Below are 25,915 nucleotides of genomic sequence, written 5' to 3'. Positions count from 1 at the left end.
ACATGACACATCTACATCCTCTCAATTAGGAATTACAGCGTATTAAATGTAAAAAGGAATTCCCAATATTATCCTATGAGAGGAATAGCGCTCACAGAAGTCAAAAATGAATTTGGACGTTTTTCACTACCAGGACATGTAAAACTTGAAAGTACATGTCCTACCTTTTAATTACACAGGACCCTGCCCTATGGGTTACCTAGGGCCTGCCCTAGGGGTGACATACATGTATTAAAAAGGAAGGTTTCGGCCCGCCATGTCAGCAAGGTAGTTTAAACTGACCACACAGGCTCTGCAATGGTAGGCCTGAGGCATGTTTAAAGGGCTACTTAAGTGTGTGACACAATCAGTGCTGCAGGCCCAGTTCTAAAGGATGACCAGACGTGCCGGATCTCCCCAGACAGTCACAGCTTTTCATGTTCAGTTCCGGTGACCCGACAATTTTAATTAAAGATAATTAATATCCTGGTTTTGGGGAGAAGGTCTGTGAGTGTGCACATTAGATTTAAAATAGAGTGATAGCTCACATTTCCTAGGGCCCTCGCCTGTTACATTACCAGAGGGATAAAAGTAAATGGTTATAAAGTTGTTTTAAAGATTCTCCTTTAGGAGCAAATGAGCAAATATGTTTTTTATGAATCTTGTGCATCTCCACCCTATAGTCCTACTTCTATTTTTGTGGACTGTCCCTGTTTCTGGTTTTCTGAATCTGGTCACCCTACATTTCTAGCATTTAATTTACTGGCCCACGTTACTCAGGACTTATAAGTAAATTAAGTATGCCAATTGGGTATATGCCAATGTTACCATGTTTTGACAGAATTTTTGCCCATCTGTTGGCACTAAACTGACGCATTGCTGGAGTTGCATCATTAAACTGACACAACTCCATCAACGCGAGGAGAGCTCCATAGGAAAAAGCCCTGTGTCAATTTTACGCCTGCTCTGAGCAGGCAGTAACATTTTATTGCAGTGAAGTCGTAGAATGACGCAGTGAAAAGTTGTACATTTCACTGCATTCTATGTGACTTTTTCCTAGGGAATGCCTACCCTGCATACATTATACCTGGCGCTGGTAAAATGCGTCACCACTGTGTCAAAATATAAATAAATAAATATGCAGTGGTGGCGCAAAAGGCTTGTAAATAAAGCTTTAAAGGACTTTTTTTACAAGCCCCTTGCACCACCAATGTGTGTTACTTTTTCCCATATAAAATGTAATGTACTGGTAGTCAAAGGGACTTGTGAATAAGCCCCTCAGTGTCACACATTTGGCAGGTGAATGTCACTCATGGCTCAACTAAATCATGGAAATGTCAATCATAAGAAATCTGAAAACTTGGCAGCTACGCTGGAACCAACCTTACCTGAATATCCCTGTGCCTTGCCAAAGATAGGCCTTGAAGACTGCCATGTGTAGCTCTCAGAAGTCTAGTGAAGTAGTTATTAGGGTCGAGCCTGCGTAGAATGCGCTTATGCATGCGTTTCGCTTGCGAGACGCTGTAGTAGTTAGAAAAGGGCTCTGAGCCTCACCCATGTCACGTCAGTGTCTTTCATTGGTTCGTGGGCTTTACTTTTAAAATCTGCTTGCTTTCACTAGTGGAAGGCATGCATACATCATGCCTTTTCCGGTGGTTAGCCCTCCTCGAGCGCAGCGAGCAAGTACTGAAAACATACGAGGCTCGCTGTTTTCCATCCGGTTTCTGGACAACTTTTTCTCTTTTTTCACAGCGCGATCTCGCTTGTTTAGCAGCGCAATCATGCTCGGTTTTTTTCCATTTAGCGAGGCAATAAAAGTCCGGTTGGGAGTTTATAACTGCTAATAGATCTAACTCGGAGAAATGCGAGACCCGTTAACTTATATTGAGCATGACTTGGGGACAAAGACAGGAGTGAACGGATATAAACGGAGCAGCAAGAGGGACAAAATAAGCTAGGGATATGTGTGGACTAAGAAAAAAAAGAAGGATGACGGGGAGTAGGAGGGGAAAGAAGAGGAAAGACAGCAAGGAGACGGAGGAAAGGAAACCTAGAGAAGTAGAGAGATGGAGGGAGAGAGGATATTAAGTTGAGACATAGATCACGAACAGAGGAAGACTAGGAGTATAGATCAAGATTGAGAAAGTGAGAGATAGAAAAGGGTGGGTAAGCAAAATGTAGTGAGGGTAGGGACTAAGAAAGGGAGAAGACTAAGGGGCAGCAAGAAGGATGAGAGGGGAAGCAAAAGTGTCAGGTTTACTACATCTGTAACAATAAGGAAAGTGTAGCTAGTGTGACTAGAGCCCTACCTCAGATCACGTGTGAGCCATCATTCTATGGGGCCTGTTTTCACGATGGACCTTAATGCAAAATTTTCTATTTTTTAAAAGCAGTTTTAAATCTGGAGAATAATCCACCAGTGGAATTTCCCTCATATATGCATAGTACTGCAGCAGACATACTACTGGTGCATTCTCCTCTGGTTTTAGTACTTCTTGCAGGAATACGATACTTAATTACATTGTGAAGATGGGGGTAATTCCAGATATTTACCTCAATCCATAAACTTAACTTCTTTGTTCTCTTTAAGGTGTCACTCACTCTGTCACACATAAGGCATTGATATGTCACACATCAATGCACTGAAAATATGATAATGTCGCACATATGTAAAGTGAAAACTTGGCAGGTATGAGAAGCCGGGATGCCAGGGATGGAGAGGGGCATGGAAGATGGTGGCAATGCACTGAGCACTCAATTTTGGATTCTGGCCTGGGACTTAAGTTTCATCATCAGTTTTGACCCAGAGCAAGAGTGAGTAAGGCAGAAAGGAAAGCTGTTAAAATGGTGACAATTGGAGAAAGCAAGATGAAAAAGAACCTGCAAGAATATCATGATAGGATGTGCAGGATGACGGGCGAAAGAGGCAGTAGGTACGGTCAAAGCTAGACAGCCTAGGAATTCAGCAAACCCTGCTTTCAGCACCTGCTGTTGTGGGCTCACGGGGGCATGAAAGTGGGCTGCTACAGCTTGTTTTAGCTCTGTACTGGGTACAGATTGCATTTGGAGAGAAAAGTGGGTGTACCAGGATGCCCAGTTCAACGAGAGGGAAAAGAAGGAGAGGGCTATTGGAGCCTCAGCTGTCAGGAGTTAGGCTGGATACAGTGGGATGAGAATGGGCTACAGTGGTCATGGAGCTGATTCAAAAATCCAGTTCTAGGCACGATAAAGTACAGTAGCCCTCTGCTAGACCTGACCCAGCTACAGGTAGCAGCATGTAGTTCATTTTTTCCAGCTGGGTTTGCTATATAATTTGATCATACAGCACATATCCTTCGTTCATGCATTATGTTTCTTATTAAATTCATTACTTTGACTTAATTTGGAGCCTATAATATCATTTATATACTTCAGTATACTGCTGTTGTTGTAAGTTGTCTCACATGTCCTCATGGAAGCCTTACATATTGTGCCTAGCACTCTGGAGCACATAGATATTTCTCAGAGAAAGCAGCTTACCTAATTGGAGCCAGATTTGGCCTTTGTGGGGACCCAGTCACAGATCACATAACACTTTGACTCATAGCTAGCCGTAACTAGGCAGTTCCTACACTCGAGAGAAACGGATGTTAAGTCCTGTTCTCACTTGAAACTACAGAATCCAACTACAGTGGATTCTAATAGCTCCATGCGTGCCCCTGTCTTTAGATAATTGGCCACAAACCTTAGCTACAGAGAGACAGGCCCTTCACATTTTTGGTCCCATTGACACTTCACAGTGCATCAGATATTAAAATGTATGAATTATTCGTTCATGCGTAAACTCCTTATGAAATAAATGTTTGTGAGTATAGCTAAAAGCCAACGAATGGGCCGAAACAAACCATCGTCGGATAATATTATCCATATGAAATGTAGTGCATTGGAGCTATAACAAAGACTGGGATTGAGTGTGGCCACAGAAGATAGCATCACACCCACGTTTTGTTTATTTGGCCTACCAATAACTGTTCTACTTACCAACCTATTCATGAAAGTCTTTGACTTCTTTTTAATGCAAACACTAATTTGACATTTAAGTTAATGAGTGTTATTCAGAGTGTTACTGTACTCAGAGTTTTTAATCGTCTCCACCTCCCACAGCAATATTTAACAGGTGTATGATATTACTATGCCTGCCTCTACCATGTTGTTCAAGAAATTAAGAGAAGACAGAACTTCTGCTGGGAATACAGTATGTTTATCAAAACACGGCCGGGAGGTCAATCAGCTCTGTGGAACTGAAAACATAACTCAAACCTACTGCATGTTGGCAGCGCCTTATATAGTCTCAAAATACACAATATGTCACACATGCGCATTACCTTAAATCAAGCACTTGCTCAAGCATGTATTATCTTTATAGTTTTTCTAATGTTTCTGCAACAGCAGTACGTTTCCATAAAAATAACTAAACCACAAGTTACAGGGTGTGACCCCAGTCAATATAGTATTGATACATTTCCACATGCTCTGCACCACCTGTGTCCTTGAACTGTCTTTTTCTTTGAACCTAGCAGCCTTGTCCTCCCTACGAGTCTGCTGTTCCGCTATGCTTAACAGCTTGCCTATCTAGTTTCCTGCACATCTGCTTTGATCTGACTTTATCAACATATTTTCTCGGAAACCTGTCCTTGCACGAAGTGAGTGGGGTGCATGGTGTAACTTTCCATTTTGTGACACTTATTAATTAGGTCTCGGTGTCTTCCAGAACTTGTGTCCTGCTTCCCCCTTGACCCCCCCCGTATTCCAGCTCTGTAAATAGCCTAGGTCTGTGCTTCTCATTGACTACGTACATTTCTACAACTCTCTCTGCTGATGCCTGTGTTGAAGCAGATATGCTAATTAAGAAAATTATTAATGATGTATATGTTATTACTGATGAGAAAATGTATAGAGAAATTAATCGTAGAAAAATAATGTGCAGGTTTGAAAAATGTGCCCTCGGGGTATGATCTCCATGTATACTAAAACGACTTAAATTGTACGCAATAATGAAAAAATATGAGAACATTTTAATAATATGTCATAATGAGATGTATAAGTTATGTTTTACATTAATTTATTGTATTAAGTTAGCTGGACTAAATGCCTAGCTCCACTGGGCCTCACACGCTCTGAACATGGAAAACCGAACGCTTTGCAAAGGACTGGAAACTGCTGTATACAACCTTGACCCATTCGAAGTTCAAGTTACTTAGCTCGAATTTTATGTAATGTACTGGCGGACATGAGATGATGAAGACAATTTGCTACAATTATGTGTAGAGCAGGCTAAATGTACTTCTCAGGACTTGAACAATAGAGGCACTGACTGAAGAGCCATATGCAACAATTTTGATACCTGATGAGCCGGATGATGATGGCATCGCATGAAGAACCAATCCGAAAATTTGTAGATTTGTTAAACACAAACTATAGGTTAAAGTCATATCTCCTGACTGACTGACCAATTAGCAATTAGGGGGATGGACTGGGAGAACCTAATAAAAAGTCATGGCAAAGGGCGAGAGATCAGAGTTGCGGGAAGGAAATTGATGACATCAGAAGATGCTGTCCGAGGTGCTGATATTGGGTTCATACTGTAAGCCTGATCCGTAGCTGTCTAATTGATGACCTGAAGAAAAAGACTGATCTTTTGCTGATCCATCCTGGATAGGTAGCTATAAAAATCTGAATGACGATTTTATGCCTTTTCTTCTAGGTACCAACTGCGCTGATTATAGATATCCTCATTTAGGTAGATTTTTCCAAATTAATGTTTCCTCCAAATTGTTTTCGTATGAAGACCCACATGTTAATGCTAGTCTTGGTTAGGTAAGCTATTGAAGGGTGACATTGACAGTGACAATTGACTGACGAACTTAATTGCTGAACTTCACTATCAATGCTAATGTTGTAGCTTATGGAATTACCTTTTCGCATATGTCTTCTTAAGTGATGGAGTTTTATTAATGACTTAATAAATTGAATAAAGTTTGAACTAAATGATGGTTTAGAATTGTAAACAATAGGGAAATAAAAATTGTTAACTCTTTACAGAGTTGTGGTTTGAAGCTGATTAACTAAAATTGTTTCATGATTATTGATGTCGTTTGTTGTTCAATGGTCACCGCATGACTAGGATACTCCATGCGATTCAAAAGGTTCATCGACCTATACGCGTCCCCTTGTAAGTTTACTTACTAATGTCAAGGTGCGCTAGCAGTTTTTGGTAGCAGAGGATGGATAATTTCCTTGGGGAACTAGTTATGTGTTGATTATTGGTTATGGTAGTAGTATAAATTAGGATTAGTTGTGTGTATTTTATGAGGTTTGCATTTCGTTTTTTCTGAAATGGCAATGGTAGCAAAGATGATGTCCCCTTAAGCCCAGAAATGACTTTCTCAGATCCTGGATCCTACTAGTAAAGTTGGGTATGTTCTCTGCATGTTTTGTGATAGTGTGAAAGTGGTAGGTTGCGTTTGCACAGGCTTAAGCAAATCGCAGGTGAATTGTGATGTATGTGAGGTAAGGAGGGAGTCTGCGTACTCCAGTTGAGGTTAGTAGGAGTGTGCGTACTCCGTAGTATGAGAGTAGGCAAGTCGTCGAACTTCACATGTGTGTGGCGCTTTGTGCTCAAAAATTGTCCATGTGCTTGTTGGTGATGTACGGACCCTGCGTGGTCTAAGACTCTGGAGTATATTGACAAGTGTAGGAGACACTTGGTTATATGTTGTAATCTGTCTGGTTTAGTAGGTTGATCGGGCGTGGTCAACAAGTTGGTGAGTGAGTGAGTTAACTGAGTAAGTGAAAATTTCAACTGAGATTTGGCGAGTTCTATGTCCACCAAGACAGACCCATTGATCAGTTGAGAGTAAAATTTGCAGGTCGAATTTTGCTTGCGAATGTGGGAGACTGAGAAAGACGAATAGCTACATGAGCAAAAGACCCATTAGTGAAAATTCGTAAGGTCTCTGAAGCGATTGTGTCCCTTCCTGTAGCAACCCATCGGAAAATTCTCCAGCTTACATCCTAATGGAGGAGCGAGGTGTAGCACCATGTCTGTGGTTGAAGCAGTGGTGTAAGCTAACCAAGAAGCGAGGGTCCTTAGTGTTTCCAGAGCATGGAACATTTAATTTGAGAATTTTGGATAAATTGCGAATGGGCTTATATGCGATGAAGCCGTTACCGAGAACAGCACAGTTTGAGGCTTTAGCGGTTTGGGAACTGGTGGTCAGACAGCAACAAGAAATGAAGTTTAAAAAGAGAATGAAACGAGTAGAGAAATCTTTAGCTGAGGCTAGATGGGATTGGGAACAGAAAAGATGGAGAGCGGAGACACTACAGTGTGCTAAGTTGTTTTCTGCAATTATAGAAGAAGGTGAGGCAGAGAAGGAAGATGGCGCTGAAGAGGATGAAGGTGCGGGAAAAAAGAAAAAGAAAAAGTCTTATGTAGATGATGAAGATTCTGATTTTGAGGATCTCATTACGCAGTTGTTGAGGGATCGACCTCCACCTTTTGCGACCTATTCAGGGGGTCCAGGTACTCGTGCCACTACAACTGCTCCAACACAAGTACAGGGAACTGAGGGAGCAGCTCAGACAGATAGTGGACAGATACCAGGGATAGAACAGAGTACACCTAATGCAGGAACTATTACTGTGGTTCAAGCGCAGATGCATCCACCTTCGGTACAGAGAATTTATCCAGATGTACCAGTTCTTGAGACAGTCTCGAACATAATAGTGCCAACGGAGCAAGTGCTTCCAAAGGCCAATGCTAGTTCAAACAGAGCCAACCCCAATGTTATTGCCTTTGGCACAGGCACAGGGTTTGCTGAAATTTACGCCAATGACAGGAACACAGTCAGATATTACACCAGTCATGTGCCAGGCAATGGGGGTAACATTCCCACAAGGTGTGAGTGTTAGGGAAGCTCTAGATGCAATATCGCTACCAATTACTGTTGGTCGGCAGTACCCTTATTTGCGCAAAATAAATCAAACGCAGGGGAGCAGAATGAAATGTCACAGAGCCTTGTGAGAAGGGGAGTGAGTGATCCTGTGCAGATCATGTCATCCGCAGGACAGACTTTCAATGGATCTAGACCCTTGATGGATCTTAGTCCACTTGTAGCACTTCCAGATGTAGTAAATGGCCTGAATGCGAGTCAGAGTTTGAAACATTTGACGCTGCAGACTTCAAGTACAGTGGTGCAACAGCAGCAAGTACCAAATGCGAGTAACATTTCATTACAGGGATAGTCAGCCCAGCAATTGAGTGAATGGTTAGACAGTCTAAACACTCCTCAAAATGCATCCAAAGGCGAAGAGCAGATAAATCGTGTGAGGTTGAATATAGAAGCAACCAAATTAGTTGAGGGAACAATGGGTGTGAACAGATTAGAGTCCTACACTGAAGAAGAGTTGAGGTATTTGTGCCCAAAGATTACAAGAGAAGTGAGTAAAATACATCAGAAATTGGAAGAGCTTGCAGAGAAACATGACATCAAGATTGAGAAAATGAGGCATTCGAAACGCAGTTACAGATTTGATTTCGAAGCAATGGATTTTGAACATATGAGATCAGCAGGAATGAAGGCTTATTTGAGGGAATTGCTGCAGAGTGCTCAGATTTGGGGAGCATTAGAGAAGTGGGAAGGTAGATGGTCAAAGAAAAAAGATAAGCGAAAACGGGATTCACAAGAAAGGTCCGAGGAGGTTCAAAAAGAAAAGGAATCAGTAAAGATGCTCCCGATGAGAGAGATTCCAGGAGGGCAGTTTGTTCATGCCCCATGGCACAGGAGTGATATATTGTCATTTACAAATGATTACCCAAAATTGAGAGAGAAGTCGGTCAAGTGGTATCAGCAGACAGAGAGATTTTTAAAACTTTCTAAATGTCTGTGAGAGGACTTGAACACGCTATTGGAGAGAGTAGTACCAGCTGACCTGTGGGTTGAGTGTAAGAGAGCAGTGGATTGGCCAACAAGTGAACTGGAAAGGGTTAAAGTCACAGGTGCACCTTCACCTGAGGTAATGAAAAATTACTATAAGGTGATCGAGTTCCTGAAGACAAGAATTTCTCCTAAAAATATTGATTGGCAGAGGATTGATAGAACAGTTCAGGAATCTAAAGAGTCAATACATACTTACTATGAAAGATTGTTAAAGGTATTCAAGGAGTACAGTGGCAAGGAAGCAATTGAGCCGAAAGACATGTTGCATTTTGTGTTCAGGTTCGTCGAAGACCAGAAGTAGGGCAGATGATTAAGAGTCATTTGATTTGCTGGCAGGCAAAGCCGACTGATGAAGTATTGCAATATGCAAAAGACTGTAGTGATAAGAATGAATTAAAACAGAAAAAGTTGAAGGAGAAAGCGATGGTGCTGCAAATAAAGGCAGCTCAAACTGGAGTGCAGGGAGCTATAGTACCACCTAAGCCGCCGCAGCAGAGAGCTGTTATGTTTCAGCCTCAAGTGAGAGGTACAGGACGTGGAGTTGACATGATGCGTTGTCCGGAGTTAGGGAATGTAGTGGTTCAGAATGGCATACAGGGGATGAAAAAGATGTTACTGTGTCATTTGTGCGGAAACGTAGGACACTGGAAGCGGGAGTGTCTGTTGATGGCGCAGGATAGTGTTGTTTAGCAAGGTGGTGATGTCGGTACATTTCAAACTGTGAAAGTCCCAAGATGCTAATGTCCAGAATCGAAGACAGAATTTCTTACTGGTACAGCAAATGCAGGTGCCACGCGCACAACTAACCCAATTGCAACAAATACAGTAGCAGGTTGCCATGGTACCTAGACACCAAATGCAGATACCTCAAGACCCGATGGAGCAACAGGTGATGCTTACTCAGCAGGTCACAGGCCAAAGACAAGACAATAGTAATAACACAGTGCGCTAATATCCATTTTATAGTGAGGATGAAATAAATGAAGAATGGATGAGTTACAGTTCGGATGAAGGAGCTTGTATGCTTGCAGCTTCCCTAGAAGTAGATCAGAGAGGACCTTTCGTGAAGGGGAAAGTGATGGGTTACAAGGTCTCATTCTTAGTGGATACAGGAGCTACACACTCTACAGTGAGAAGTATAGAAGTCCAGAATTTACCTCTTTCAGGCAGGACAGTTCAAGTTGTGGTAGTGGAAAATAGCCAGTTGATAAACCCAATCACAGGAGCAGTGCAGGTTGAAATTGGAAATTACCAGGGACTACATAGATTTGTGGTGTGTGATTCGAGTCCAGCATCTCTATTGGGGAGAGATTTACTGTGTAAGACTAAATGCTCCATTAATTGTTCGGACACTGGAATAGAAGTTCAAACAAATAGTGATGATGAGGAAGAACAGGTGACTGAAATGATGGTTAACAATGCCAATAGAGAATAACCGTTGATTGAATTTTTCCCAATGTTTACTGTGAAAGAATTGCATGCAGATTTGCAGTGTCTGATTATGGGAGTACAGCCGATTAAGATTACTCTGAAGCCCAATGCAGAATTTCCACAGCTTCCACAGTATAACATGCCACAAGATGTTCTAATGAAGATGGCCCAGATAATTGGAGATTTTCTAAAACAAGGAGTCTTGAAAGAAGTATTGAGCAGCCCGTGTAATTCACCAATAATGGGCTTAAAGAAGCCATGTGGTAAAGTGTGTGTTGTGCAGGACTTGCGAAAAGCGAATGATTTGGTGGATAAATGTTGTCCAGTGGTGCCAAATCCAGCAGTGACACTGTTTCAGATTCCTTGCGATGCAGAGTGGTTCACAGTGGTAGATCTGTCACAAGCTTTCTTTTCTGTGCCTCTTCATGAGGATAGTCAGTTTCTTTTTAGTTTCAAATTCTTGGACAGAGTCTACAGCTGGTGCAGGCTTCGACAAGGGTATACGGAGTCACCATCACTGTTTAATCAGATCTTGAAAAAGAACCTGGAGTCATTGGAATTGCCATACCAATCGACTCTAGTACAGTACATTGATGACTTGTTGATCGCATCCAGTACAAGGGAAGAGTGTAAACATGACTCTATTTCTCTGTTGAATCATTTGGGAGAATTTGGACATAAAGTTTCACCTGTGAAATTGCAGTATTGCCAAAAATCAGTAAAATACCTGGGACACCAGACTGAGAAGGTATTAAGGAGCATCTCCAGGGAGAGAATTACCATGATTTTGCAGAGAAGTCCCCTGACTTCACAGAAAGATGTTAGGATGTTTCTGGGAATGGTGGGGTATTGCAGACAGTGGATTCCGAATTTTGCAGAAATTGCTAAACCCTTGCAGCAATTGACACATAAGGAAGTTACAGATCCCAATACCCTAAATGAAGATCAGATGAAAGCATTCACTGAATTGAGAGAGAGTTTGTGCAGAGCTCCAGCACTGGGAATGCCTGATTACACAAAGCCTTTCACTTTGTTTTGTCATGAACGTTATGCTTGTTCTTTGTCTGTTCTGACACAGGTCCATGGAGGTACTTATCGCCCAGTAGCTTATTTTTCAGCTATCTTGGACCCGGTCGCAGCAGCTTCACCAAGTTGTCTGCCCGCAGTAGGCGCAGTTGGTCAAAGTCTTTCCCAATGTGAGGGGGTAGTGATGGGATACCCTTTGACGGTAATGGTACCACATTCTGTTGAAATTTTACCGACAAGAACGAAAATGCAATACTTGACGGGTGCAAGACTGACAAGGTATGAGACGAGCATATTGGGTGCTCCAAATGTAACATTAAAGAGCTGTACAGAGCTGAATCCAGCAACATTGCTTCCAAGTGATACTATTGAAATTGAAAAAAAGAAGACGTGGAGCATGATTGTCTTGAGCTAACTGAACTGTGTACAAAACCGAGACCTGATATTAGAGACACGCGTCTAGAGGAAAACGACTACATTGTTTTTGTTGATGGTTCGTGTCTCAGAGACGGAACAGGCACACTGAGAGCAGGATATGCAGTATGCACAATTACAGGCACGTTAGAAGCTTCCGGACTTCCAGGCGTATACTCTGCACAAGTGGCAGAATTAGTAGCTCTTAATAGAGCATGCTATGTTTCTGCAAGATTAACAGTCACAATCTATAGTGACAGTCAATATGGATTTGGAATTGTTCATGATTTTGGCCAATTATGGTCGCAGCGGGGTTTTATGACCTCTACTGGAACACCAGTGAGAAATGGCGACCGAATAAAAGAGTTGTTGTACGCAATACAGTTACCTGAAGAAATTGCTGTGGTAAAATGCAGTGCACACCAAAAGACGCAGGATTACATTTCATTGGGAAATGGATATGCAGATCAAGTCGCAAGGTTTTGTGCATTGAACTGTATATCAATCAAGGACAAGTGGGAATTAATGCCTGAAGAAGAGAACAATTGTACAAGTTTTGCCCTAAAGGTGGTTGATACTTTAGAAGAATTTAAAACATTGCAGCAAAATACAGAAAAGGAAGAGAAAAGGCTTTGGATTAAGTTAAAATGTATATAAAGATCTGATGAGATTTGGGTTTCTGAGGAGGGTCAGATGGTGTTGCCAAACAGTTTGTTGACTCAGATGGCCAGGTATTATCATGGCCAAGCACATATTGGAAGAGATGCCGTGGTTAGACTGTTAAAGGTTGATTGGTTTAATCCAAAATTCAGACAAGCAGCAGAGGCAGTATGTAATCTGTCAGCAACTAAATGTGGGAAAAGGGACAGTGGTGAATTTGAGCCACATTGGAAGAGCAGGAGGACCATTCAGCAGAATGCAGTTGTATTTCATTGAGATGCCTGCATGTGGTGAATTGAAGTACGTGTGATTGTGTGTGTGTTTAGTCATTGGATTGAAGCATACCCCACATGAAGAAATGACAGTCTCACAGTAGCAAAGCTGTTGCTTAGAGAGTTAATACCATGGTTCGGATTTCCGATCTCTTTAAAATCAGATAGAGAAACTCACTTCAATAACAAAGTTATCAAACTCTTATATGCAGCTTTAAACATTGAGCAAAAGTTGCATTGCAGCTATCGCCCTGAAGCATCAGGACCAGTGGAACAAATTAATGGTACATTGAAGTCAAGAATTGCCAAGATGTGTGCCACAACCAATCTAAAATGGCCAGATGCCTTACCTTTGGTATTGATGTCAATGCGAAATATTCTTAACAGGAAGATAGGACTGTCGCCCCATGAGATCCTCATGGGCAGAGCAATAAGGTTGCCAGCAATTCAAGCCAATGCACTTGTCAATATTACAGACAATATGGTGTTGGACTACTGCAAAGGTCTGGCTGATGTGGTTCGCTCTTTCTCTCAGCAGGTGCAGGCTGTTACCCTGCCACCCATCCATGACCCAGGTCACAATCTGAGAGCTGGAGATTGGGTCGTCATCAAAAAGCACATTTGAAAGACCTGTTTAGAACCGCGTTGGAAAGGTCCATACCAGGTGGTGCTAACAACTACAACAGCTGTAAAGTGTGCAGGACTGCCAAACTGGATACATGCAAGCCATACAAAGAGAGTGGTGAGCCCGAAAGAGCATGACGAGATGTTGTTGAGAGCACCAACAACAGCAAGCAATTGACTGTAAATGAGCCGGAAGAAGAACAAGCTGATCCTGAGGTTGATCCTGAGCTTGTGGAAAATTGATCAATCACGCCTGTAAGAGACAAAAGTGAAGAGTTACAGGAGGGTGAGCAAGAGTCTAACTCAAAGGGTACAACAGGAAAACCGAGCACAGCAGGGGTTCTCCCAGAAGCGGATGGTGGTGAAAAGCAGGCAGAGCAAGTGCCAGATCAAGAGGGTGATAGAGTTGAAACGGATCAAAGTCAAGGTGATCCAACTCCTCTGGAACCTGTTACAGGTCCATCAAGAGAAAACACCATAGAAAGAGAAAAAGAGAAGAGTCCAATCCTGAGGAGAATATTGACTGAAGGAACGAGAAATGGAGATAATTGGCCTGAGTCGCGAATTTGGAAAAAGGAGTTGGTCATAAATGAACCTTTAGGGGACGAATTGGATACTACGAGAAAAGAGGAACTGAGTGAAGGAGAATTAAGTGGAGAACAAAGGTTGAAAAGAAGGAGAGTAGCAAGTCGGAGATACGCAGGTCCTGAATGGCAAAACGAGTTTATGTCTTTTTGTTTTGATAGAGAAGTTCCGAATCAGTACTCTGATGCAACCTGAAGGCGATCGATGAACTGAGTTGTTGAGATCTAACTGATGGGGGGGTAATATAGGGTAATTGGTGCTCTCTATCCCACAAATTAAATCCGATACATTTTGACGAGGCTGCTATATGAGAGCTATACCCCCACTAAAGCCCTACATGATAACCAAAGTTACCAAACACATTCAGATAATAGCAGCCTACGTTGAAATCTCTAATAAGCACTAATATACAGTATGACATACAGAACAGGGTAACTTGTTGAAATTAAATGTAGAAAATCCTCTTCCAAGCAGTTCCGTTAGCAAAAACTTGTTTTAATTCTTCATGTACTTGCTCCCAAATCCGTCACAAGTTTATATAATGTTCCAATTCACATCAAAGGATCATCACAGTATCATTTTCCAAATTTCCATTAGTCAAGTCCATGCCACAGTATTCAATCCATTAAGCCAACACATGTTTCGTCTAGGTAGTACCCATTGACTTCCTCAGGACTTCCTATAATGGCATTTCCATAGAATATACATTAATATTCATTCTTAATAACTGCATTGACTTTCCACAATGCCTTTAGTGAATATTACAAATTCCATGCTCTTCATGTGGAAGCCGTGAAATTTAAATCAAACAATTAAAATAAATTCCTAAGTGAATGTGCCCAAATTAATAAAAATAATTTTGGTGATGAACTGTAATCTTACATTATCCTTATTCATTTACTCCACACTTACCAGTTTTCAGTTCAACCAGTGTACACTAACAGCCTTAGAGAGGTTTAAGCTAGACGAAAAATACTTGCATGACTATACTAATGCACAAGGAGAGCTTTCTTCTAATGCATTCTATCGGTTGTTGAGTGAGTATGTTGAGACGATCGATGCGAGGAATTGTCTTGTGTGTACGCAGATTCCTTCCTCTGTTGAAGAAGGGGTTATGTATCATAGCATGCCGCTAACATATGGCATAACTTGTAGTTTGCTACTTACCAGATTTATAACCAAGAGTAACTCCAGTATTTTTATTCCAACTATGACCCTCGTGTTTTCTTTTGTGCCTATTATTAGATACTGGAGTAAAATAATAGCCAAGGAGCATGATATAGTCTTAGTTAGAGGTTTCTTTGAACCAACATTGACGTTTGGTACTGCGTACGCCCATAGAAATAATTTAACCTGCTTGCTAACCCCATTAGAAAAGAGCTTTATAGGGTATACTGATGATAGAAGGAAGGCATTGAAGGAGAAGTTAGAGAAAGGATTGGAGAAAAGGACTTATAAAAATGATTATGCTTACACTGCTATTAAAACACAAGGAAAATTAGCTTTAGATGCATTACATGTAGGGAAGCTTTGTGTATATATAGGCTGAAATCACGCACTGGCACTCTATTTGTGGGAATGAGTGAATACAGACGTGTTTTTATTTCAGAGTAAATGGACTTTTATGCTGAATGGTCAGGACCCTGCAATTCCTGTAATCTACTATATCTGTGGACTTAATGCTTATTACCGTCTTCCTAGAGGATGGCATGGGACATGCTATTTGGAATAGTTTTCCCTAAAATTTATCAAATTGACGATTTAAAAAATTTGCCGAAAGTAACTGAATTACATCACGAGCAACAAAGGAGGGAAACCTTTACTGCAATTGTGGCAGACATTTTTGGGGCAGTAATTCCTTCTGTGGGAGTTATTTTGAACGCAATCAAGATACAAAAGTTGTCTACAATTGTGGATAACATGCTGACAAACTTTACAGGGGCAATACTCCTGTTAGATACTGAATTGGCTGCAGATAGAGCTATGACGCTTCAAAATAGGCTTGCGTTAGGTGTACTTTTAGCGAAAGACGGCGGAGTCTGTAGGATGTTTAGTGCTAGGCATTATTGTTCATATATACCCAATAGTGATAAGGAGATAAGAGACTTACTTACTAATTTAACTAATTAGAGCAAGGATTTAAAGGAATTGAAGGAACCCGGAGTTTGGGAAAAAGTGGGAAATGGATTTGCTTCCGTGGGTAATTGGTTTAGTCAAATGTGGAATGGGTTATTATGGAAAATTGTACAGGGAATATTAATTGTGATTGTTTCTACACTAGGATTATGGGGTACATGTACATTATGGCAGAAAGTGAAATTAAAGAGATCTAAGAATAATCAGAGGAGGGAAGAACAGCCTAGAAGAAGAATCTATAGGGAAAATTTAAGAAGTCAAAATACGTCAGAAACTGAACTGTAAAATGATGATAAGGGAAGGTGTGATGACATATTTAGTCATCAGAGGAGGGATTGTTAAAGCAGATATGCTAATTAAGAAAATTATTAATGATTAGATGTTATTACTAATGAGAAATTAATTGTAGAAAAATAATGTGCGCGTTTGAAAAATGTGCCTTCGGGGTATAATCAACATGTGTACTAAAATGACTGAAATTGTACGCAATAATCAAAATATATGAGAAAAACGTAATAATATGTAACTATGAGATGTATAACCTGTTTTTTACATTAATTTATAATATTAAGTTAGCTGGACTAAAGGTCTAGCTCCACTGGGCCTCGCACACTCTGAACATGGAAAACCTAATGCTTTGCAAAGGACTGGAAACTGCTGTATACAACCTTGACCCATTCGAAGTTCAAGTTACTTAGCTAGAATTTTCTGCAATGTACCGGCGGACAGAAGATGATGAAGACAATTTGCTACAATTATGTGTAAAGCAGGCTAAATGTACTTTCCCAGGACTTGAACAATAGAGGCACTGACTGAAGAGCCATATTCAACAATTTTGATACCTGATGAGCCAGATGATGAGGGTATTGCATGAAGAACCAATCCGCTTCTTGTGACTTGGGACATATGAAAATTTTTAGATTTGGTAAACAAAAACTATAGGTTAAAGTCATATCTGCTGACTGACTGACCAATTAGCAATTAGGGGGATGGACTGGGAGACCCTAATAAAAAGTCATGACAAAGGGCGAGAGATCAGAGTTGCGGGAAGAAAATTGAAGTCATCAGTGGATGCTGTCCGAGGCGCTGATATTGGGTTCCTACTGTGAGCCTGATTCGTAGCTGACTAATTGATGACCTGAAGACGAAGACTGATCTGTTGCTGATCCATCCTGGATAGGTAGCTTTAAAAATGTGAATGACAATTTTATGCCTTTTCTTCCAGCTCCCAACTGCGCTGATTATAGATGTCCTCATTTAGGTAGATTTTTCCAAATTAATGTTTTCTCCAAATTGTTTTCGCATGAAGACCCACATGCTAATGCTAGTCTTGGTTAGGTAGGCTATTGAAGGGTGACGTTGACAGTGACAATTGACTGACAAACTTAATTGCTGAACTTCACTATCAATGCTAATGTTGTAGCTTATGGAATTACCTTTTCGCATATGTCTTCTTAAGTGATGGTGTTTTATTAATGAATTAATAAATTGAATAAAGTTTGAACTAAAGGATGATTTAGAATTGTAAGCAATCGGGAAATAAAAATTGTTAACTCTTTACTGAGTTGTGGTCATTCATGAGTAGATGGGTTTGAAGGTGATTAACTAAAATTGATTCATGATTATTGATGTCGTTTGTTGTTCAATGGTCACTGCATGACTAGGGTACTCCATGCGATTCAAAAGGTTCATCGACCTATACGCGTCCCCTTGTAAGTTTACTTACTAAGGACAAGGCGCGCTAGCACCTGCATTAGAGTTGGAAGGCCTTATTGTTTTTCTACAATCTCCTTAACAACTATGCTTGGAAAGTATATGTAATGTAAAATATTTATGGCAGTCGCCAGTAGGTAGTTATAGTTAGGACCATGTTTCAATAGGAAAAGCGTTTTTTGACTTGCCTATACCTTTGGCACCGTTTGACGAAACTTCCTGAAATAAAAAATAAAAAAGAGTGCCGGCGAATTTTGTTGCACATTGAAAGTTTTGAGGTGATCCACTAAGTTGGGCGGAGAAAAAGGGGGGGGTCCAAAAACTTGTGTTTCCAGTGTTAATTTCCATAGAAGTTTTGAACACAACTATAGCCTGAACCGCTGAACGGAATTACACCAAATGTGGCAGAAAGGTAGGTTTCGGTATGCATTTCACACTTTTGGATATTCGGTGGAAATTGTTCAATAGGTTTTGCGATATTAAAGGGGAAATAAATTTGTATATCTAGAACCTCAGATCTGTCGCACTGTTTGTGCTGCTAATGGGCGAATGCGAGCGCCAACAGGAATGCTGTAATTGGTAGGTCGCAACCTGACCAGATTACTGCAACCACCATTTTAGGTAATGGGACATGGCCCCCGGGACTGAAAAAGAAAAAGAAAAGTGGTATCAGTGGTACCCTGACCCCAGTGGTGTGATATAGGGGTCTTTAAGGCTACAAATATGACCTTATGAAGATTTTTTTCACGATGCGCAATATTCACAAATATGTCTTGATGCTCAGCGCCCCCCTGTGTAATGTTGCAACAAATTTGCAAATATCAGCTACAACAAAAAACATTCACAGTCATTCATACACTAATTCATTCACACATAGTAGCACTCAGAAATTCAGGCACCCACTCACAGACCCATTCAGACACTGACACACCCACTCACAGACGCTCATGCACCCGGTCACAGTCCACTCAGACACTGACGCACCCAGTTACAGACCCACTCAGACATTCATGCACCCAGTCAAAGACCCACTCAGGCACCCATTCACAGATCCACTCAAACACTCACGCTCCAGCTTGCAGATCTACTCAGACACTGATGCACCCACTCACAGACCCACTCAGACCCTAACGCACCAACTCACAGATCCAGACACACTTACTCACAGACCCTTATGCAACCAGTCACAGACCCACTCAGATACTGATGCACCTACTTACAGACCTACTCAGACCCTAATACAGCCACTCACAGACCCACTCAGACACTCATGCACCCACTCACAGAACCACCCAGACTCATGTACCCACTCACAGACCCACTCAATCATGCTCCCACTCACAGACCTACTCAGACTCTCACACACCCACTCTCACACCTAGACAGACACTCTCACACCCAGAGACACCCCCTCACACCTAGAGAGACAGACCCATCAGCAGTGCATGGCTGGGGTTGGGTGGTTATAGGAGGTTGACCACAGAGCCAGGCCATGCGCGGTGGTGGTTGGATTAATGTATAGTGATTAAAATTATTTTACAAAGCAAAAAAAAAAAGCATAAAAATTCACTGACAAAAAACAAAGGTTACAGGGACATTATAGTTAGGATATAGAATTTAAAAATGAGGCTCACACTGAACCATACAAAACCAGAGAAATTCACCTGTTATAGTTGAGATAGTTCTCTCAAGTAACTATAACTCATGTCCTAAGGTAACTATAACTCACTAATTACCCCACAAATTACGGCACTAATGACACCTATGATAACATAATTCATACTATCAATGTAATATCTGTAGTAAAATGTTTGACAAAAAAACTATGCATGGCAGGGGTGCAAGTTATAGTTACCTTAGGGCACGAGTTATGGTTTCTTTCTTGATATAACTAACTATAACAGGTGAATTTCTATGGTTTGGTATGTTTAAAATGTGAGCCTAACTTTATGGGATGGAAGAGAGACAGGGAGAGTGCCAGGACAATGGAGGGAACCTGAAGGCCCCTGCCATCCTAGCCAGCTCCCTGAGTCCTGCAGGAGCCGGTATTGCTCCCCCAAGCAGGGAGCTACTTTTAATAGCAGCCCCCTGCTTGTGGGAGCAATGTTTTCATCTGTCTTCCCCGCACGCATATTTGAGTGCAGAGAAGACATATGGAAACCATGCTGTGTGTCAGCTCTCACTTGCAGAAAGCGGATTTAGTTTACTTTTGCTTGATGAGAGCTGTCAAAGATCCCACAAGCAAAAGCAAACAGCTATGTCCCGGGGGTGAGCCTCCACGAGGAGAGCATTTTCAAAAACATTAGCCCCGGAGACGTGGCAGTCTGCAGGGCTGCGGGGGGACAGATGGCCCCCCGCATTCAAAATATAAATGTCACCTGGACCTGGCCCACCCAGGGACTCCATTTAAACAAGCACGGGAGCCCGTGCTTGTTTTTCTTTTTTAATTTTCCACAGATCCACAGCGACTCACAACGAACATTTGAAAAAAAAAAAAAAAAAAAACGATTTTTTGCTCTGGGTGGTCCCTGTGGGTCCCCAGCACCGAACTAAGGGGTCAGAGTGTCCCTACCCTGGCCCATTTTATTTTTATTTTTTTGTTTACATTTTTTGGGGGGGGGCTCTGCTGAAGCCAAGTCCCAAAATGGCTGGCAACACTTCCTATTTGAAGTGTTGACAGCCAATCAGATCTCAGCACGAGATCGGGAGGGGTCACAAATCCTTTGTGTCTCTATATATACAAATTTAGATGTTCTTTAATTTCTCTAAAACCACTGAACCAATTTACACCAAATAACAAAATAGGCAAACGTTTTTGCTTTGCTAAACACTTTGGCGGTGTTTCATGAATCTTCATGAAATTTTCAAAACTCATTTGTCACTCACTTCAGCTGCTGCCTGGAAATTCTCGGGATGATTCATTCAGCCGTGCTAAAGATATAGGCAAGTCAAATAACACTTTCTATTGAAACTAGATCCTAACTATTACTATCTTGCCAGTTGGTAGTTATAGTTAGGACCTACTTTCCATAGGCAAAGGTTTTTTGCTTTGCTAATAACTTTGGCGCCATTTCATGAATCTTCACAACATTTTCAAAACTAATTTTTCACTCACGTCAGCTGCTGCCTGGAAATTTTCGGGTGATTCGTCAAGCAGGGGCCAAGAAAAAGGGGCTGTCCAAAACACGTTTTACCCCTGCAAATTCACATAGGGACACACATTTGTCAGAAAGATAGATCTTGGTCTAGAAAGAGTGCTTTTTGTAATTTGGTGTAAATCTGTTCAGTAGTCTTGAGTTGTTAAAGAAAAAGATGTATTTATATCTAGAGATGCATAGGGTCCACGGATCTGACAGATCTCGTACTGAGAGCTGATTGTCCACCACCACTTCAACCAGAAAGTGGTGGCAGCCATCTTGGGACTCAAACTCGGCTGTGTCCCAAGAAAAAAATGGCAAAAAATAACCCATAAGGGGGCATGGTAGGAATACAGTGACCTCCCCGGCCTGGTGGTTGACCCAACCTGAGCACAAAAATGTTTATAATATATATATATATATTTTAATCGGGTGATCCAGGTCGTGGGGGGGCTTTGAGGGCGGTGAAATGCATAGATTTGGGGGGATGGGGTGAGTGTGGACCCCTACCCAGGTCAATTTAGCCCCGGGGAACCCATCCCCTGGGACCTCAGGGTCTGGCCTTATGAACATGTGGGAGGGGGGCACGTGGCCCATTACAATTTCAGCTCTGAGGACCTCATTACCTGGGACCATAGGTAAAAAGGACGCAGCCCCCCTCCCTGGCCTAATTTGGGCTACAGGATCTATCCCCTGGGCCTGGCCCTGTTCGTAATGGGAAGGGGACCATGTGGGCCCCCCTCCTCCCAGGGCTAATTTCAGCACTGGGGCCTGACCACAATTAGAAAGGTGAGGCTGTGAGGCCATCCTACTAGAGCAATTAATGGCCCTAGTAACCCCATCCCCGAGGACCAGGTCCTGCTTTGCCTGGTGGTGCCTACTCCCAGGACATATTGGTTTCTCTGACCACACTGGTGCAGGCAGGGACCCCTGTGTTTGCTCTCGATTGGTGGGAGCAATTTCAAAACTCCTGGCAAGCGAGAGCAAACACAAAGTCTGCTTCCAGTGGGTGGAGCTTAAAAAATGCTCCTGCCCACTAGAAGGGGACTTCAGATATGTTTTCCTACTTCCATCACTGTGGGCAGATAAACAGATTTGAATATTGCTCCTGCCCACAAGGAGCATACTTTTTTGCTGCTCTGTGTGGGCGAGAGCAAGACTGGCTCCTGCAGGATGCAGGGAGCTGGTTTAGATTGCAGAGGTCTCCCCCCCCAACCCCTAACGAGGACATACTATGATGTGGGATAATTAGCAAAATATATATAAAATATATATATGTAAATATATATAAATAGTGTTTGGAGCTAGGGAAATGGATGAAGGACTGCATAAATGAAGCCTATTGGGGGCTTCTGTGAGGCCCAGTTCAAGGCGTAACCAAAACGCATAGGCCGTTCATTTTCTTTTTAAATGTGTTTCACACACTGTTGAACCTGAAATTAAGATGCTGAAAGAAGAACAACAATAAAAAATTGTCTGATGTTTCAAATTGGACTGGGACCTGTTTGACCTTGTGCCGCCGTGTAACAGTTTGGGGAGTGGCTGAGAACAGACCGGTTTGTTTTATATATAAGTTGTAAATGTATTATTTTTGTCTTTTTTGAGGAGAACCTCCACCCATTTTTTTTTTATTAACCATATTCTGTTTCCCCACCTGACTGTTGACTTGAATGATTCAAGTACCCAAAGGGAATAACTTTTTATCTAACTGGAAAGACCTATTATTGTGGTCGTGGGACACTGGTAGTTTGTGACTACACACACACACACACACAAACTGCCAGAATCAAATAAAAAAAATTACATTGGTAAGCAGGATACACTCAAAAATGTCTGAGGAATTAGTATTTTGTTAGATGCTTCAAAAGGAATGGGAGGAACTAGCACAAAAGAGCCTTAATTTAAAATCACTTATATAGGCTGAAGGGAGCCTTAGTCAACATTGCCCCACAAAGTTTAGTTACTGGTTGTAATTCAGGCAAATGAGTCCATTTGGTCCTCAAACAGCGTCTACCACAGGTTCAGAGCACTTAGAGATTCAGGTAAATAGTCCAGATTTGGTTTTCCTGTAGAGAGCTCCCTAGTGGCCCCTTCATCTCAATCCAGATCTACACTTCTCCCAAACCCCAAAGAGCCCCTAGCATAACTGGGTACACTTCTGCCAATATCATCAAGTTTAAGAGACTAGAGGCTGCCATTCTTTAGAACAGGGGTCTCCAACCTTTTCTGTACCGAGAGCTACTTATGTTCAATGAAACGCACGGAGAGCTACTAATATTATTACTGTTGTAACAATGTCCGCATCAGAGAAGATTGCATTAGTGGCCACTATATGCAAAGTTATTACCAGCGATCATTTCAGTGCAGAGCTTGTTTGCAGCAGTAATGTAATAAACGATTTGTCCATATGGAATGCCTCTAGTGGGTAATATTTAACAGCCATAACTGAAGTGCATCTGGTACCAAGGTAATAATAGCATTTTTTAAAATTCTCCTCAATGCAACATGATTTATCACTCCAATATCAAAATTACATATATTTTTTAAATTCAGCCATTTTGTTTCAAATATCAGCTTATGAATTCTGAAAATAAGCACATTTTCAAATTGAAAACAATCTCAATTTTGGTATATGTTTATTAAGAAGCAAGCAAAAGCTTCTAATTTAATAAGCTGGGCTGCACAGATGTGAGATACTTAGAGGTAGGTGGAGAGCTACCACTAGCTCGCGAGCTACTCATTGGAGAAGTATGCTTTAGAATAAAGAGAGAAACCAGTAGTTTGAACTACAGAGGCTCAGGTTCAGTCAGGAGAAGGGATTTTGAGGTAGGAAACAGGAGAAGGCAGAGAAAGAGCGGTACAGGGACATGAAGGAGAAGAAGTCAGCTACTCTCTTTAAAATTGAAGAACAAATTGAGAGGCCAATAGAATTGCCCCTACACCCTTGTGCAGCTTCTAATGCAGGAAGTAGCCACCCCTCCTCACTTTAGGATTTCAAGGGAAACTCTTCTTACACAACTGGTTGTGACCTGTTGACATGGGTAAAAGCATTTGAGTTAGTATGTACTCCACAGAAAGCAGGCTCACCAGAGTAGGGTATGCTCTACTGAGAGAGAATGAAGTCATCCTCGAGTTGGATGAAACTGATCATTTGAAACACAACACTATGAATGGTCATGTGGTTAGGAGGTTTGGCGCACAGCTCAATAATGAAAGAATTTAAAGGAGAAGAAAAGAATACGGAGAAGAAAAAAATACAGAGAAGGCACAGATGTAAACCTAGGATTAATCATGAAAAACTACAACCTTCCCCACTGAACACAAGAACTATCAAGACTGATGTGCTGACACGGAAAAGTTACTGAAATAAGAAATTCTCGAAAGAGGCCAACTACATGTGGGCATAAAATAACCAATACCCTCCTACAAAACAGCCAAAGGCTGCAACTATTTATGAGTGCATAGAATCTAAGCACAAAAAAAATCAGAAAATCGCATTTCAGGCTCCCTAAAGTCACAGACTTTAAACTTCAGCTTTGATGTACCTCAGCAAACCCAAAAAGGGATCTGGCAAAAGCCGTGAAATACTCATGTTCAGGCTCAATTACTCACACCACCTTCTTCGCCCTTCACAGGTCTACATGGTAACCAGACAAGATGACAAAATTGCTAGAGATGCACACATTTGCAACAAGTATTTCTCCGTTGCCCCAAGATCCAAGTTTCCCTGTGTTGTACCTGGCCCTTTTTGCAGGGTTATCACCAAACCTTTTAGCTTCATCCGCCTATTTCTGCTGACCTGTTTTGTTGGCTTTAGTACTTTACCATTGCTAATCAGTGCTAAAGTGCACATGCTCTCTGGGTAAAATGTATTGGTGATTGGTTTCTCCTTGGTTGGCATATCTGATTTACTAGTACGTCCCTAGTATAATGCACCAGGTGTACCCAGGGCCTGTAAATCAAATGCTACTAGTGGGCCTACAGCACTAATTGTGCCACCCAGATTAGTAGTCCTGCAAACATGTCTCAGGCCTGCCATTGCAGTGTTTGTGTATGTTGTTACAAATTGCCATGTCGACGTGGCAAGTGTGCCCACTTGCCAGGACCAAACCTTCCCTTTTACTACATGTATGTATGTCACCCCCTAAGGTAGGCCCAAGGCGGCCCCATAGGCAGGGTGCAGTGTATTTAAAAAGCAGACATGTACTGGTGTGTTTTACATGTCGGTTTTGTTATTGCAAGGTCTATCGCTCCCATAAGGCAACATGGGGATTGTCTTGAAATATCTTTCACGTGTAAGTTCCCACTGGGAGCAGATAGAGATATGGAGTTTGGGCGTCTCTGAACTCACAATTTAAAACTACATCTTTTGGTGAAGTTGGTTTTTGAACTGTGAGTTTGAAAATGACACTTTTAGAAAGTGGGCATTTTCTTGCTTAACCATTATGTGCCTTTGTCTGTCTTAGAATACACATCTTGGTCAGGATGACAGCTGGGCTGTTTGTGACACTTGCACCTGAATAGGGCTGTGCCTGTCCTTATACAAAGCAGTCTCCAACCCCCTGGAGTGTCTGGGGGCAGGGAAGAGCAGAGTCTTGTGCACTAGAAAGACTTCTCTATGATGTTTGCCTACTTCAAAGACAGAAATGGGTATAAAAACTGGACCTCTGACCCCACAAAGCTAGAATGCTTCCTCACTGAGGACATTCTTCTGGGAAGAAGAACTGGATGCTGTAGGAGGGACTGTCATTCTGTCTGTTGCTTTGCCTTGCTGGCCTGCTGCTTGCATCCTGGAAGTGAAAGGACTGGACTTAGCTTTCTACATCCTGCTTCCAAAGGTTCTCCAAAGACTTGGATGAGCTTGCCTCCTGTTAAGAAGTCCCAGGGACATCTAAGACTTCATCTGACAGCACCTAGGCTCTCTTGCTGAGAGTCCTGACTTGCCAAGAGGTGCCAA

Source organism: Pleurodeles waltl, chromosome 4_2, assembly GCF_031143425.1.
Source record: "Pleurodeles waltl isolate 20211129_DDA chromosome 4_2, aPleWal1.hap1.20221129, whole genome shotgun sequence".
Taxonomy (NCBI): Eukaryota; Metazoa; Chordata; class Amphibia; order Caudata; family Salamandridae; genus Pleurodeles; species Pleurodeles waltl.
Note: the sequence above shows the minus strand (reverse complement) of the source record.